Source organism: Anabrus simplex, chromosome 9, assembly GCF_040414725.1.
Source record: "Anabrus simplex isolate iqAnaSimp1 chromosome 9, ASM4041472v1, whole genome shotgun sequence".
NCBI classification, from domain to species: domain Eukaryota; kingdom Metazoa; phylum Arthropoda; class Insecta; order Orthoptera; family Tettigoniidae; genus Anabrus; species Anabrus simplex.
This window is the reverse complement of record NC_090273.1, coordinates 100242671-100259279: the sequence shown is the minus strand read 5'-3', so window position 1 is coordinate 100259279 and position 16609 is coordinate 100242671.

The window sequence follows — 16609 nt, the reverse complement described above, 5'->3', positions numbered from 1 at the left end:
GGAGCCGGCACTGCGGAATCTTGGGAAATCGCCATTGCTGTTTGGTGACATGGAAGAGATGGACGTGTGTGGCTTCTCTCTCCCTAAGGAGATAATTTCACCGAAAATGTTCGAGCCTGGCTAAGTTATATATACGGGGCTTTGCCCTGGGGATTTCTGCAAGTTTTCTGGTTAATTTTTTCCTCGTCTGGAATTTACATGTTATGTTTTATTAATGTAAGTAAGTAACTTAGCCTACCGAAGCTGCCCTCACAACTTTCATCTGGAAGAAACTGTAAGTGTTGTTACAACTAAAACTTTACTGATTTTTGGTGAAAGACCTGAAAATTTTCCTATGTGCAGAAAGTGCGCGTGGTACCATGTAACTGGCGTCATCTAAAAAACTAAGTCTTGCCTTGTGGAATTTTAAACTTTCGGCTTGTTAATTGGAAATTATACCATGTGTAATTATGTCTGTTAATTTGGGGCTTGCGTACCGTGTGAAAGTAATTTTTGGATTCTTCTATAATGTAATTGGGTAACCTAGGGTTTATTGATGACCTTTCTTGGCTTAAAGGTTTTGTGCTAAAAAGGTATTATTTAACCTGAATAATTTAACAAGCGAGTCGCTTCAGGGGTGTGGGTGTTACGTGTACATTGTGTCCCGGTTCCTTTCTTTCTTGTTTCTCGGGTTGATTTTATCTTAATTTAACTTAATTTAATTTAATTTTCTGGTTTCTGGGTTATTTTCTGCGTCTGTTTTCTTGGTCCTTTGTTGGTTTACGCCTATTGTTGTTTGCGGCCTGCGATTGGCCCGTTCCTTCCCTTGACCCATTGTTGGTCGTTGCCATGGGAATGCTAATGTTGTTGATGTTGGTTGTGATGATTGATGATTTGTATTTGATGTGCCGGTGATGTATTCTACTTTCTCCGCGGATTTCCTTGGTCCATTTCATTTTTCTTTGTGATTTTAATTTTACCTTCTGGTCGTTTTCCCTCCCGGTGTTTCGGTGCTTATTATTATTATTATTTTAATTTCTTGAAAAGTGCACGTAATACCTACCCATCCTTGCAGGGGGTCGTTTGACACATCCTAAAAGGTGGTTTTCTGTTAAAGGAGGTTAAAAGGATGTTAAAAAAAAACTTTGGTACTGTACTAAGAAAACTTTTGGTCGTAAGAAAACTTGAGAGTTGAGGAGTGGTTTCATAAATCTGCATTATCTTAATAAGTCCTTTAAGAACTAAATTATCATTTTCTTAATAAACGGTCGACCGTAGGGTTTTGCTTTGAGTTTAAGTATTTTCCAATTTTTAATTTTATTATTTTCCAGCGAGGATATTACTTTCTTGTTTACTTCTTTATTATTTTGATTAAATATCTTTGTTCCCCAAGGTGTTGGTGTTTTCCTTTTAAAAGGGGTGATAATTTGGGATGACCAGGTGTATTTTATCCGCTCCTTGAAGGCCCTGTTTAATTCTCTAATGGTAAGTGCCTTTGTTTTTCCTTCATTGGTCTTTGTCTTGCACGTTTCCACCTATCTGAACCGTGCCTTTCGTACACGGTCAGACACTTGGTGCTGTCACTTGGGGTAGTTATGCTATTAATTGCTCTAAGTGTCACAGTTCGTGGCAGCAGAGCTTTAGTTAATTGATTTGTGTGCCTCTTACTTGGATCTACCTGTAGGTCTGTTGCATCCTCATTAAATTTATTTTGGCACTGTGTACTATGTGCTTAATCTCCCTTTCATTAAGCTTTCTATTTTGTTTGTGCCAACCCCCTGAGTTTTTTTTGGGCATTGTCCCTTAAAAAAACCTGGTCATTGGGGAACTTTAAATTATTTGAGGTTTCAAAGAGTGTAAAAAACTGAAACTTGTAAAGTATCTTACTGTGAAAGGAACGCTTTTATTTGGATTAATTATTTTTGATTTATTGTTTCATGTACATCAACTATGGCGAGGGCTGTGCTGTTCCCTTTCCAACTCAGGAAATCAGAGCTAGTTTATGAGCTCACTATCAGGGGTATCAATCCTGCTAACACTGTTGCCGAGTGCGCTGCTTTGCTGACATCGCATGTCCAGGTTCCTATTAATCTTGACTCTGTAAAGATGTGCTGCAACTTTGGTGAGTCCTTAAATTTAATTACTGACTCCCTTACGGAAATTGAGGTTGTCAGACAAGAATTCATTGAAACTTCCCCCACTAAGGGGCAGATTAACAGACTTAAGGCTAGGGTGTGGCATTATTTAGGCCGCATCCAAGATTTGATTACTATGTGTCCCCAACCTAGTCTTGTTTCTGAAAGCACTAAGCTGTTAACAATTGCTTCTAGCATTTCTGCTGAACTAGATATTATGCTAGCAAGTAAGGATATGGAGAATTTATCAGTTGTTGAGAGGGAAACCTCATTGCCTTCTAGTCATGCTGATGCCTCACTTAATAATCAACCTTCATGTTGTGCTGCCTCCCCAGTTCTTGAAAATTTGTTAGCCCGTTTAAATTGTGCTCCCTCTCACTCTTCACTGAAGGACCTTTTCAACGGAGTTAAAAATTTCTCGGTCAATTCTATTGAAGAAAGTACCAGGTTTCTGAGGTTCCTGGTAGAAATGACAGAGTCAGGTAGCGTGTATTCTGTCGATGACTTGGGAATTTTCCGAGCCCTATTCTCTCATTGTGAGGGAATTTGGAAACGTGAAATTTCTGAAGCAATTTCGAATAATTTAACCATTATGGAATTTCATGAACTAGTATTGTCTAAATTTATTCCTTCATTGGCATTGCAGAGTTTGATTCCTCAGTATTGCTTTCGGACTCAATTGCTCCATGAAAACCTTTTGAACTATGTACTAGACTTGCAGTTTTATTGCAAGGTATTTAGAATTTCGGTGCCAGAAGAGGAAATGGTGGCCCGTATTCTGAAGGGTATTTCCCCTGCCTATCGTTCATACCTCTCCCTCACAAAGAGTCCGACTAATTTTCTTGAATTGGAAGCTGCGTGTACATTTGCTGAAGATGTAAAGCACGGGGATGCTGCAAGACCTATCTGCCACCCTCCTCCTACTGTGACCCCTGTTTCAACTCAAACTAGGGATAGTGGGTCTTCTAAAAAATGTTATAATTGCGGGTCACGTGATCACCTTAGGAACGCTTGCCCCTCAGTCAAGCGTGGCTCTGGTCCTTGTTGTTATTTGTGTGGCTCGAGGCAGCACCTTAAAAATAATTGCCCTACTTCGTTCCGAAAACGCAGTCAATGACTAAGGCCTAAAGGTAATTCTGGTGAATCGCTTGCGCTAGAATTTTTCGTGGATTCTGAAAAGGTTATTTGCCCGCGGGCATGCAATAAGATTTCTGCTTTGGTTGAGTCTAATAGTACCTTCGCGAAGGTGGAACTGAATAATGAACCCATTGTTGCTCTTATGGACTCGGGTAGCGTCGTCACCTTAATTGATGCTAATTGGTATAATGAAATGAGGTCCCCTTGTAAACTGCCTGAGTTGAAGAAGGTCAATGTTTCATGTGTCACGGCTAATAAGCATAATATGAAAATTTTGGGGTCCGTTGATGTGAAATTGCGTATTGGTAATTTTACTTGGAAGGTTCTTTGCTTGGTGACTCCAAAGCTAGCGTGTAGCATGATTTTAGGTACGGACTTCTTGTCAAGAACTGGTTTAATTTTGGACCTCCAGGCTAGGAAATTTCACTTTAAATTTTCTCCAAATTATAAATTCGATATTATTGATGCTCCTTTGGGTACCTTCTGGGTTTCTTGTGTAGGTAAAGCGCTACCTAGGCAGAACAACGAAATAGATCAGTTGGATCTTAGTCATTTGGATTATCTGCAGGCTAATAGTGTGCGTGACTTGTGCCACCAATTTCCCGATGTCTTCACTAGCAAGTTAGGAGTTACTGATGTTCTTGTGTATCAGATTGAGCTATCTGATAACACACCTGTTAGATCTCCTCCTTACCGTCTTTCACCACCTAAGATGTTAGAACTCAAAAAGATTATTGATCAGATGCTTGCCGATGGGGTCATCAGACCGTCCACTTCTCCCTATGCATCTCCTGTTTTCCTAGTACCTAAACCTTCTGGGGGCTATCGTGCTGTAATTGACTACAGGGCTTTGAACCGCAAGATCATCTTGCAATCTATCCCTTTACCGGATTTGCACACTTGTTTTGGGTGGTTCTCAGGAGCCAAGTTTTTCACTGTGTTAGATCTCAATAGGCGTATTACCAAGTCCCGTTGTCTAAGTCATCTATTCCACTGACTGCTTTCATTACTGATTGGAACCTTTACGAGTTTCTGAGACTTCCGTTCGGGATCTCTTGTGGGGCGGCCGTTCTTACGAGGCTGTTAGATTCGATACTTTCGGGTATTAAATTCAAGTTCGTTTTTCATTACCTGGACGACCTGGTAATTTTCTCAAATTCCTTTGAAGAACATGTCGAACACGTTAGAGAAGTCCTGCATCGCTTGAGAAAAGCTGGACTAACTGTTAAGTTGTCTAAAGTAGCGTTTGCTAAGCCGAGTATGTCTTTCCTTGGACACGTGGTTTCCTCTGATGGTGTCTCCATCGACCATTCTAGGACCCAGGCTATTAGGGACTTTCAACCCCCTAAAGATGTCAAAGGCATCGCACGTTTCGTGGGCATGGTGAACTTCTTCAGGAAGTTCATTCCAAATTTTGCAGAGATAGCAGCTCCTCTAAATCATCTCAGACGTAAGGATGTCAAGTTCATCTGGGGCCCCTCCCAGCAAGAAGCCTTTGAGACCCTGAAGCTTGCCTTGTCAAATGCTCCTGTGTTGGCTATACCCGACTTTAGTAAACGCTTTATTGTACAAACCGATGCCTCTGGAAAAGCAGTTGCTGGTGTACTCTTACAGGAATATGAGGATGGTCGTAGACCGGTTGCCTATGTGTCTAGGATCCTCAATGATCTGGAGAGTAAGTACTCCATCTATGAATTAGAATGTTTGGCCGTGCTGTTTGCTCTTGAAAAATTCAGACCTTTCATTGAACATGTAAATTTTGATCTGGAAACAGATAATCAGGCTCTGTCGTGGGTCTTGAACCGTCCCAAAAGAACGGGCAGAATCTCTAGATGGGCGCTTAGGATCTCAGCCTTCAGTTTTCAAGTAAAGCATATTAGGGGGTCGGAAAATGTCATCGCTGACAGCCTTAGTAGAATGTTTGACGGGAGTTTTGGTCTTGATGAAAAATCTAAGGCTGAAGAATATGATGAAACTAATGTTGCTAGTGTGGGTGCCATTCTTTCGGACCTACCTCTGTTGTACCATGAGTATGCTGATCATCAAAAGGCTGATCCTGATTTGAGAGAAATCATCAACAAAATTAGTGATGGTATTGTGGTTAAGCCTTATTCTCTGGTGAAGGGTGTTTTATGCTGCAAAGGTCGAAGGGACACTAATTTCAAAATTGTTGTACCCAAGGTTTTAGTGCCAATCATCTTCAAGTACTATCACTCTTGTCCCATTGGTGGCCATTTAGGCACCTTTAAAACTAGGCAGAAAATTAGACAGTTCTTCGTTTGGAAAAGAATGGATGGTGATATCCGAAACATGATTAGGTCCTGTAAAATTTGTTCTATCAGCAAGCCTAGTTTGAACAACCGTGTAGGTCTATTATCTTCTTCACAAGCTTCTCGCCCTATGGAACGGTTATTCATCGATTTCGTTGGTCCGCTCCCTCGCTCTACCTTGGGAAACACTCATATCTTCGTTGCTATTGATGCGTTTTCTAGATTCTCTTGGATTTTCCCCACTAGATCTACTACTGCTCGTACCACTATAAGTTGCCTTAATTCTATTTTCGCATCCTTTGGCCCTCCCAAGTTTCTGGTTTCTGATAATGCCAGTGCTTTCACTGGTCACTTGTTTAAGAAGTACCTTTTTGAGCTGAGCATTTCCCATGTCACCACTACCCCATACTATCCTAACCCTTCTTACGCCGAGAGGATGAACAGGAACCTCAAATCTGCTTTAATTGCATATCATCACAATAACCAATCCAAGTGGGACTCTTGCTTGCACTGGTTGGCTCATGCCTTCAATTCTGCCACACATGAAACTCATGGTAAAACCCCCATGTCACTTATGTTCTGCTACACCCCGTACTCCCCTATATCCAATGTTCTGGGTATTGATGATCTTCTTCCAGACTTGTCTAAACCAAATGACGTTCAGAAAATCTGGGATGAAGCAAAGAAGAAGTTGTCTGTATCCTATGAGAAAGGTAGGGTTAAGTATAATAAGGGTAGAAAGTCACCTAGGTTGAAGGTTGGAGATCAAGTTTTTGTGAAGACCTATCCCATTAGCAAGGCTATTAACAAGTTTTCTGCCAAACTTGCTCCTCGGTATCATGGTCCCTGTACTATTTTACAGTTTTTATCTCCGGTGTCGGTACTGGTGAGTGACCCCATCGCCAAGAGGATTAGACGGGTTCATTTGTCCCAGTTAAAAACAGGTTAACGCATGTTTGGACTTGCGGATGAGAGCTACCTTTCAGTGAGCAAATTTAATTGGTCTCCGTGGGTTATTATGTAATTATTCTGGTTTAGTGTGAAGTTAATCATGTAATATTTTTCTCCCTTTTCACATGTACTGTATTTGTTTTGAGGAGTTTTGGTATTGCTTGTCGTACTTAACTTCTTTTCCTGTCAACCATGGTTGCTTAGTTGGGTGAGAATTTTTACCACGTGTTTAAGCTTTGGTGCCTTATCTGCTGCGTTCACGCCTCCGGTGATTCTTGGCATGACCATGTAGTACTTTCTAGGGTGTACTTGTCTAAACATTGTATTTTGGAAAGGTAATTGTGGTTTGCGAGAAGTGTCTGTACTTTCTCTTGGTCTATTGGCACCCAATTTCTTAATTGTTAATATCTAACTACTCTTTGGGTCTGGCTGCAGGTCTCTCCGTCTTATCATAATTCGATTATATCCTGATCATTTACGTTTGCAAAATTTTTATAATAAATTTATTTATTGGCTCTTGTACTGCTGTTGGCTTGTTTTGGAACTCATTTGGAAAATTCTGGGCAATTTCTGCTCTGTGCGTTGTTGTTAATCCGGTAGGAAATCTGTTAGTCTCCTAACCCCTATTTATCTTGCCCTGTCTTGGTCTTTGGTCCTAGTTCTTGTTATCTGTTTCCTTGCGGGTAATATTTCGGTTATCTTTTCCTATTGTGGTTTGTTAGGTGTGCTTTGTTGAAACGAATTAGCTTTGGGTTTCCTTGTTGGTGTAAGTTGACTAGGATCTGGATATACCCGGTGTTATGGTCCTGTTGGTTATGTTTTGGATTGGATGTGGGTAATGGCAATGGCGGAACTCTGTCAATTGGAAATGGTGGTGGTTGGTTGTTTGTCTCTACGGCATGGACTTCACAGTCTTCACTGCCTTCTATCTCCAATTTCTGGTGACTCGATTCCCTAGGTTGCGAGTGCTCTGATGTCCTTCTCTGGGGCATTTCTGTTATCTGTTGTGAATTCCCGGTTTACTAAGTTATCCTTTCCTAATCATTTTTGTACCGATGGTTTTCTGGTGAGAAAAAAAACCTGCCCCGGCTAACCTAATTTGGTAAATTTTTCTTTGGGTTTTCCTTCCTGGTTGTGGCAGTTAACTAGGTGGTTTCTTAATGTATTTCTGCTTGCAAGTGGTATTAATTCTAACCTCTTCTGAAGTCTTTACTTCCCTGGTTTTAGTCTCTAATCTGGTGTATTATTCTTGTAGTATGTTATTTAAACGAGTTGTAGCTCCATGTTGTCCTGCCCAGTCTATTTGTTATTGTGGTGTTTTGCATGTGTTGCACTAATGGATCCTGAACCTGAGGAGTGCAGTCTCCTTTCGTGCCTTGTAGGTTTTGGTTTTGGTCCTGTCTTAGTAATGTTGTAAACGGTACCGTGGTTTGGTTTTAGGTTTGCCTTGTGAGGTGGAATGATGGCTTCACGACATGTTGTTGAGGGTAGTTGCAGTTTTCCTCCCTTTTAGCTAACGCATGTCCGTTGTGGTCCATTTTTGTTGTATTGTTGTCGTGTAGTATTGGTTACTTATTATGGCGCTTCGGTATGGGCGGTGTTGCCTTTAATTTACCCTGTGTCCCGGTAGATTGGGAAATAAACTCTGGCATGGAATTACTTCTCTCTGTAGGTGTCTTATCTGCTTGAATATAATGTGTGATTTCTGTACGACCTGGTCTATTTTTAATTTTAATTTTCTGCATACCCTAGTAATCTGACGTCATCATGCAATTATCCTATACTGTAAGGTTCTTCTCGAAATAACCTGCCAGCCTATTGGTCCTTTTTCCTTCTGGAGTGTTTGAAAACCTTGGCTATCGTTTATCATCTTGTCGTCCTACGGTGCTACAGTTGAGTATGGGATCAGCTGGTGCTTCATAGGCGGCACTGAAATCTTCCCACTATCTGGTGATGTGTTGGTTTGGTGGTGTTTCTTATTTCTCTGTTATTTGAAGTGTTTTCTAGTTACCTGGTTCGTGACCTTCCTTTCATATCTTATTTCCCTTGTACTATTGTTGGCGAGGTACCTGTGACTCTGTGGCCACAGTGTGAGTCTCGGTTATCACTTTGTTTTAGTCTGGATTTGTCCGAGATTTCTTGTGGATTGCCGGTAGGGAATCTTGTCAGATCTGTGTTCCCATATTCAAAGGCGTTGGCTTGATTGAGGTGCTTTATTGAACCTTTTAATTGATTGAGTCGCCCATTGTTAAGCTATATGTTTGTATGTGTAGTAAAATTGTGGGAAATATGATTTTAGATTGGGTAACACTCCTATTTCCTTTCGGCCAATTTCTGTCCCGTTTCATCATGGTGTTAAAGATTGTGTTTCATAACCTCTGCTACCCTCCTATTACTCTTTGCTTGGTGTTGTTTTGGCTCGTTGCTGATGACCAACTATACGCGTACCCTCCATCTGAAAGATCTTGAAGTCTCCAACCGCAGCCTGTACATTCATCTTGTCTTGAGTAATTATTTACTGTGACCCATGAAATTTTGATTCTTACCTAGTATCCTGTTTCTGGAAGTTTCTTTTAATGGTAATATTAAAAAGGGGTAAACTATTTCCAATCCTGTTTCTTGTTTATTTGGGGTTTTGCATGGAATGTATACGTGGTATTAAAATTGATTTATTGCTAAATTTATTTCTTGTCCTTGGGCATGTGCTTAAAGGGTTTAACTCTGGTTAATTGACTCACTGATTGGTGGTTCTATTCCGTTTTAAATTTAGCTTAAGGGAGGTTGTAAGCTTAATTAATTTGTAGTTCAGTGTTACGTTTTTCAACATCCTTTTCCTTGGTCTGGGTCTTGGTTTCGTAATATTATGTATGGACGGGAGTTTCTCTTTGCTTTTCCGTTATTGCAATTACTCAGCACCCTTGAATTGGTGCTTGTCTGTAAGTTTTTCTATGTAAAGTTGCCTCCTGGTTTCTGTTTGTCAATGGTGACGTTATTGTGTAACCATCCTGGTAGGATTGGTTGTATGCTTTGAAAGGTGTTTTGTGGAGATTACTATCTTGGTTTCACAGGTTATTGTTTTCCTTGTGTATTGAAAATTGTATCCTTGGCCATATATTTTAGTTGACATGATACCTTAAATGTAATGTAATTTGATTTTTGGGTATGGATTGTTTAAATAATTATCGTATTCTGTTGCTGTGTCATACCGTAATCTTAAGTCATGTTAATCTAGGTTAAGGTTAGGTTAAGTATTTTCCGGTTGTACCTTGTGATTGTGTTTTACGCTCACCAATGTTGTTTTCTCTCTTCCCTTCCCTTTCTGGGCGTTTTTCCTTTTTGGGGTTGTCGTTACCATCCAAACCAAAGGGTGGAAACCAAATGAAGGCGTTTCTTATCTAACGCAAGTCCTATAATATTACAAATTTAACAAACATGTAGTAATTTAGGTCTAGGTATGTGATCTGGTGCAGTTAAGACCTAGAAGGTCTAATGTTCTGAAAGCAAATAGTTATGAACTTTACCTAAAGGTGTGTATGTACCACAAGGTAGCGTAACCTCCGATCAGATGACGCAAACGAACTTGCGGAAGATAATAGTTCGCATTAAAGTTTAGCAAGAAATCTAGAGAAGAAGTGTTCCCTGTGATCTGGACCATTAATAATTTTCCTGCGACTTGGGTGTTGCACAGTTTGGTGCATGGAACTTCATTACTATTGAAAGTGGGTAGACATTTGGTGTCGTCTAAGTGAACTGTACTGTTCCTTTAATTTAAATCACATGTGTTTGGGTTCTTAGTGACTGTTGGACTCGTTCTGCTGGTGGTGCATAAACTGAAGCTGGCGATTGGTGGTCATTTTCACATTCGGACTATTCTACCAAAAACTTAGTTTGCTTCAAGGCCACCGCCTTATGATGGTAAACTTGTGCTGGACATGTCAAGTTTCGGGGAGGGAGACTGTTACCTGCGTAACAATTTTTTCCCCCTTGGGAAATATTTTTGAACTAGCCTAAAGGCTGTGGAAAAACTGTGTCTTTAGAAGTGGTTCGCCGCTTCTTTATTTCTTCTTTTCAAACCTTATAACTGACTGTATGCACGTCCTATCGGTGCCTGACCGTATTCTCCTGCACTCTAGTGGCGTAGGTATGTACTACCTCGCGAGCTACGTTACCACTCAGGCGCTTTGCCTCTGCGCACATGTGATCGTTGGAGCCGGCACTGCGGAATCTTGGGAAATCGCCATTGCTGTTTGGTGACATGGAAGAGATGGACGTGTGTGGCTTCTCTCTCCCTAAGGAGATAATTTCACCGAAAATGTTCGAGCCTGGCTAAGTTATATATACGGGGCTTTGCCCTGGGGATTTCTGCAAGTTTTCTGGTTAATTTTTTCCTCGTCTGGAATTTACATGTTATGTTTTATTAATGTAAGTAAGTAACTTAGCCTACCGAAGCTGCCCTCACAACTTTCATCTGGAAGAAACTGTAAGTGTTGTTACAACTAAAACTTTACTGATTTTTGGTGAAAGACCTGAAAATTTTCCTATGTGCAGAAAGTGCGCGTGGTACCATGTAACTGGCGTCATCTAAAAAACTAAGTCTTGCCTTGTGGAATTTTAAACTTTCGGCTTGTTAATTGGAAATTATACCATGTGTAATTATGTCTGTTAATTTGGGGCTTGCGTACCGTGTGAAAGTAATTTTTGGATTCTTCTATAATGTAATTGGGTAACCTAGGGTTTATTGATGACCTTTCTTGGCTTAAAGGTTTTGTGCTAAAAAGGTATTATTTAACCTGAATAATTTAACAAGCGAGTCGCTTCAGGGGTGTGGGTGTTACGTGTACATTGTGTCCCGGTTCCTTTCTTTCTTGTTTCTCGGGTTGATTTTATCTTAATTTAACTTAATTTAATTTAATTTTCTGGTTTCTGGGTTATTTTCTGCGTCTGTTTTCTTGGTCCTTTGTTGGTTTACGCCTATTGTTGTTTGCGGCCTGCGATTGGCCCGTTCCTTCCCTTGACCCATTGTTGGTCGTTGCCATGGGAATGCTAATGTTGTTGATGTTGGTTGTGATGATTGATGATTTGTATTTGATGTGCCGGTGATGTATTCTACCTTCTCCGCGGATTTCCTTGGTCCATTTCATTTTTCTTTGTGATTTTAATTTTACCTTCTGGTCGTTTTCCCTCCCGGTGTTTCGGTGCTTATTATTATTATTATTTTAATTTCTTGAAAAGTGCACGTAATACCTACCCATCCTTGCAGGGGGTCGTTTGACACATCCTAAAAGGTGGTTTTCTGTTAAAGGAGGTTAAAAGGATGTTAAAAAAAAACTTTGGTACTGTACTAAGAAAACTTTTGGTCGTAAGAAAACTTGAGAGTTGAGGAGTGGTTTCATAAATCTGCATTATCTTAATAAGTCCTTTAAGAACTAAATTATCATTTTCTTAATAAACGGTCGACCGTAGGGTTTTGCTTTGAGTTTAAGTATTTTCCAATTTTTAATTTTATTATTTTCCAGCGAGGATATTACTTTCTTGTTTACTTCTTTATTATTTTGATTAAATATCTTTGTTCCCCAAGGTGTTGGTGTTTTCCTTTAAAAGGGGTGATAATTTGGGATGACCAGGTGTATTTTATCCGCTCCTTGAAGGCCCTGTTTAATTCTCTAATGGTAAGTGCCTTTGTTTTTCCTTCATTGGTCTTTGTCTTGCACGTTTCCACCTATCTGAACCGTGCCTTTCGTACACGGTCAGACACTTGGTGCTGTCACTTGGGGTAGTTATGCTATTAATTGCTGTAAGTGTCACAAGCCTCTCTTCGAAAGTCAAAACTGCTATTTGAAAATGATAAGGTGATTATATTGTGCCTCCGTAGTTCAGTTGTCAGCGCTCCGGCCTCTCACCGCTGCGTTCTAGAGTTTAAATCCCGGTCACTCTATATGAGATTTGTGCTGGGATAAGCGGAGGCGGGACAGGTTTCCCTCCGGATACTCCGGTTTTCCCTTTCGTCTTACATTCCATCGGCACTCTTCAATATCATTTCATTTGTCAATCATTAATCATTGCCACAGGGGAGTACGACAGGCTTCGGCAGGCGGCACAGTTCCCATCCCCACCGCTAGACGCGGGCTTCATTCCATCCGTACCTAACCCGGTTGAAACTGGAAACAGGCTATGGGTTTTCATTTTGAAAGTGAACACATTAATGTACATTATGTTATGAGTAAAAGTTGCACTTCTCATGTTATATACATGTCAACTGTGTAGTTCTTTGTCCCTATAGGTCTAACTTTGCCCAGTGTGCGCACATAGGCAGAAATTCTGCATGAACAATACTTTTGTATAGCTTTGTCGGCGGAGGGCGGTTGCAGAGTGGGTCTCGGCCCAGAAGTGGCCACGGCTGGTCCGTGGTCTAACAGCTCTGCAGTCCGACCGGCCAACCGAGCAGAGGAGTGGGGGCCGTGGCTCTACTCCTCTGTATTCGGGAAGTGGAGAGGGGCTGGTTCCCACCGTCCGCTGTCCTGAGAATTATTTTCCGTGGTTTTCAATTCTCCTGTTCTAAGGCGAATGCTGGGACTGTTCCTAATATAGGACACGGCCGTCAACCCTCTCACATTTAATGCACATCTCCTCCCCCGATACAAATCTCCTGGCCTGAGAGACGGCCTCACCCTCTAGGTGGCCTGCCTTCCCCTTCAGGGAAGGAATTAAAACATTTAGTAATAGTAGTTCAGCGCAGACAATCTCGTTCCACAACCAGTATTGGTATTTAAATAGCAAAGAAGAAATATGCCACATTCATCTTTAAAATCTAACTTGTGGGAGTGGCGTTGCCTGAAGGATGAAGAGAGTTAAACATTCCAACACTATAATGTACTACTTCATTGAAATCATCGCATTCTGCGGAATGATTACTTAGATACTTTGATTAGTGTCCCTTCAAAATGTTCAGATCTCGTCGGTTGATGACATTAACGTTGGACATAAAATTTCTACTTTCAAAGAGTGGAATTTTCACGTTGAACTAAAGAATAGTGGCCACCTGGTGGACACGAACGTTAAGGCTTTCAGTCTGACAACGTCGTTAGCCGGTTCGAGTTCCGTTAGTCGAAAAAATGTTCACCATCAGAATGGTAACCGGCAGGCTAGGAGAGGTGCTGGAATACAATTTCTAATCACTAGATAGCGTGCTTAATTCCAGGAATCAATTCCAAACCTCTCCGCAGTGTTCATATGGGGTGAGGGCATATCGTCACTTCTGTGCCAAAACTGCGAGTGTGACAACGATCTTCCCATCCATATTCCCCTCTCTGCCACCAAACCCCAGATCATTCGGATCTGAGAGGACTCCTCCTTTCGCGAAGTAACTAGAAGGGCCGGCCTTCCTGTATAAGGCGGGTTGGACGAGCTCTAGTAACTCCGTTTTGAATTCAGTTCAGTCAGAGTGCTAGTGATTTGTTACTTGTTACGCCTTCCACCCACATATTTATATACAATATATCAGAATAATTTTAGTTATTTTCCTGCAGTCGGCCCCGTGGTGTAGGGGTAGTGTCCCTGCCTCTTACCCGGAGGCCCCGGGTTCGATTCCCGGCCAGGTCAGGGAATTTTGCCTAGACCTCAGGGCTGGTTCGAGGTCCACTCAGCCTACGTGATTAGAATTGAGGAGCTATCTGACGGCGAGATAGCGGCCTCGGTCTATAAAGCCAAGAATAACAGCCGAGAAATTCGTCATGCTGACCATACGACACCTCGTAATCTGCAGGCCTTTTGGCTGAGCAGCGGTCGCTTGGTAGGCCAAGGCCCTTCGAGGTCTGTAGTACCATTTGGGTGGGGTGTATTTTCCTGTGCGCGTGTGTAAATGAAAATGGCCCTTAAATACTCCATACCCTAGGACTGGGAAATATATGTCCTGCAAACATATATTCCTATAGTACGGTACACTAAAATTCATAAACAATATACAATATGAAATCTGATTTTATGGAATCTCGATAGTATAATTTTGCCTAATATTCCTTTGCCGAGTTTAGAAGTAATTTACTGTAACTAGAATCTACAGCTATTTGAATCTTCTTTACTTTAAAAATACCTTTGGCTGAGAAGTAGAATATTTGAAACTTGACTGAACAGAGCTCGGGAACAGCCTAGATATAAATTACTTCTTGCACTCGTTTGAACTCATTCGAAGTGGTACGTAAAACTCGTGCGCCTGATTTGACTTTCAATTTCCTGTCATTTATATGTAAATTTCTGATTTCGATTCCTATGTGCATCCCTTCCTTTCTGTTTCAACTCATTTTAACATCTTAGTAACTTTAAATCGTAATTCAGAATTCTCATATTTACTTCAAACTTCATAATAAAATTATATAGACAGAAGCCGGTCTCTATTGTGGTGATGGTGGGGGTGGTGGTGGTGGTGGTGGTGGTGGTGGTGGTGGTGGTGGAGATGATTGTTTTAAGAGGAAGTATAGGCAACCATCCTCTACGTAACACTAATCGGAGAGAAAAACTGGAAGGGATCTGACTCTTCGAAAAATGAAGGTACCGTCCAAAGAAACACAAGGGCCACGAAGGGCGTTAAAATAAAATAATCCCTAGGCTTTGAATTCTCTAATACCGTCGGGGTCGGAAAAGAACAAGAGTTGTCCAAGGGAGGTCGGATAAGATAGATGGAAGTGAGGACGCTGGTACAAGTAAGTGGAAGCATGCCAGGACTCAGCTAAGGGCCCCATGGTTGCAACCCACGCTTCCAAGTTCAGAGCTCGTGGGGCCTCTTTTAGTCGCCTTTTATGACGGACAGGGGATACCGTGGGTGTTATTATATCAGTCCCACCCACAGGGATTCCGGCCCCTTATTGTTCTAGTCCAAGCAATATGCTGGCTACGTGTATCCGTTGGTTTCGCCTCTAGCAGCAAAACGGCAACTCCTCCATTTTTTTCTATTTGCTTTACGTCGCACCGGCACATATAGGTCTTATGGCGACGATGGAATAGGAAAGGCCAAGGAACAGGAAGGAAGCGGTCACGGCTTTAATTAAGGTACAGCCCCAGCATTTGCCTGGTGTGAAAATAGAAAACCACGGAGAAACATCTTCATGGATGCCGACAGTGGGGTTCGAACCCACTATCTCCCGATGCTAACTCACAGCCGCACGCCCCTAACCGCACGTCCAACTCGCCCGGTACCTCCTACTTCAAGGCAAGGGGGTGAGTTATAGTCACACGTATATCAGTAGATGCTGTTAACCTCACGTGCAAGAAAATGGCAATTTTAATTCGCTGAATGTGAGGCATTTTAACCAAAAGAAACAAATATGCAAAGTCTCTGCATTATTCGAATCACATATCACTGCTGCGGTGTCAAAGCCGCGAATGTGACATTGCTCTTCCCGTATTTATTTATTTATTTTGAGACTGGCCACATCTCCCAGCCACGTGTTGATATACAGTCCATCAGAACAATTTCCATAGAGTTCATTTACCTATGCACGTGTGTAAAGTAAAATGAACCTTACTCTACCGTGCTGTAGGAATGTATGTTTGCATGACATATTTACCCACTCCTTGAGTATGATGAAGGTTCATTTTCCTTTAGACACTAGCATATGAAAATGAACTCAATGAAAACTGTTCTGATGGACTGCATGTCTATATGTGGATGGGAGGCGTGACCAGTCTTAAAGGAAATAATGGATGGGGAGAGCAATATCACATTCGCAGTTTTGGCACCAAAGTGGCGATACAAGTGGAAATACTTACAACGAATCATTCCCCATCAAAACTTGTAAAGCGTCGTTCTCCAATCTCAGCAGCAAGAGTTTCATCCCATGCTTATAGGTGAAAGTAGTACCGTTGTGTATGTCAGGATAGTGAATATTAATTATTTATGTTTAGTGAAAGGAGATTTTCTCACTAAACAGTTGAAATATGATGGTCAACATTGTTTTTTTCTTGTAACTCAGCCTTCCAGACGTTCTAGTTCCCTTAGTATCGTTGTGGAAGGCGAAAACGCTTATTATTGGTTGTAGTTCGAACACATATCGATAGGTGGAAGTGTGCGCGTCAACATGGCGACTATGGCACAGTCAGTTATCTGAAAGAAACGTATTTTTCTTTTAAGTTTTTCACTCATTC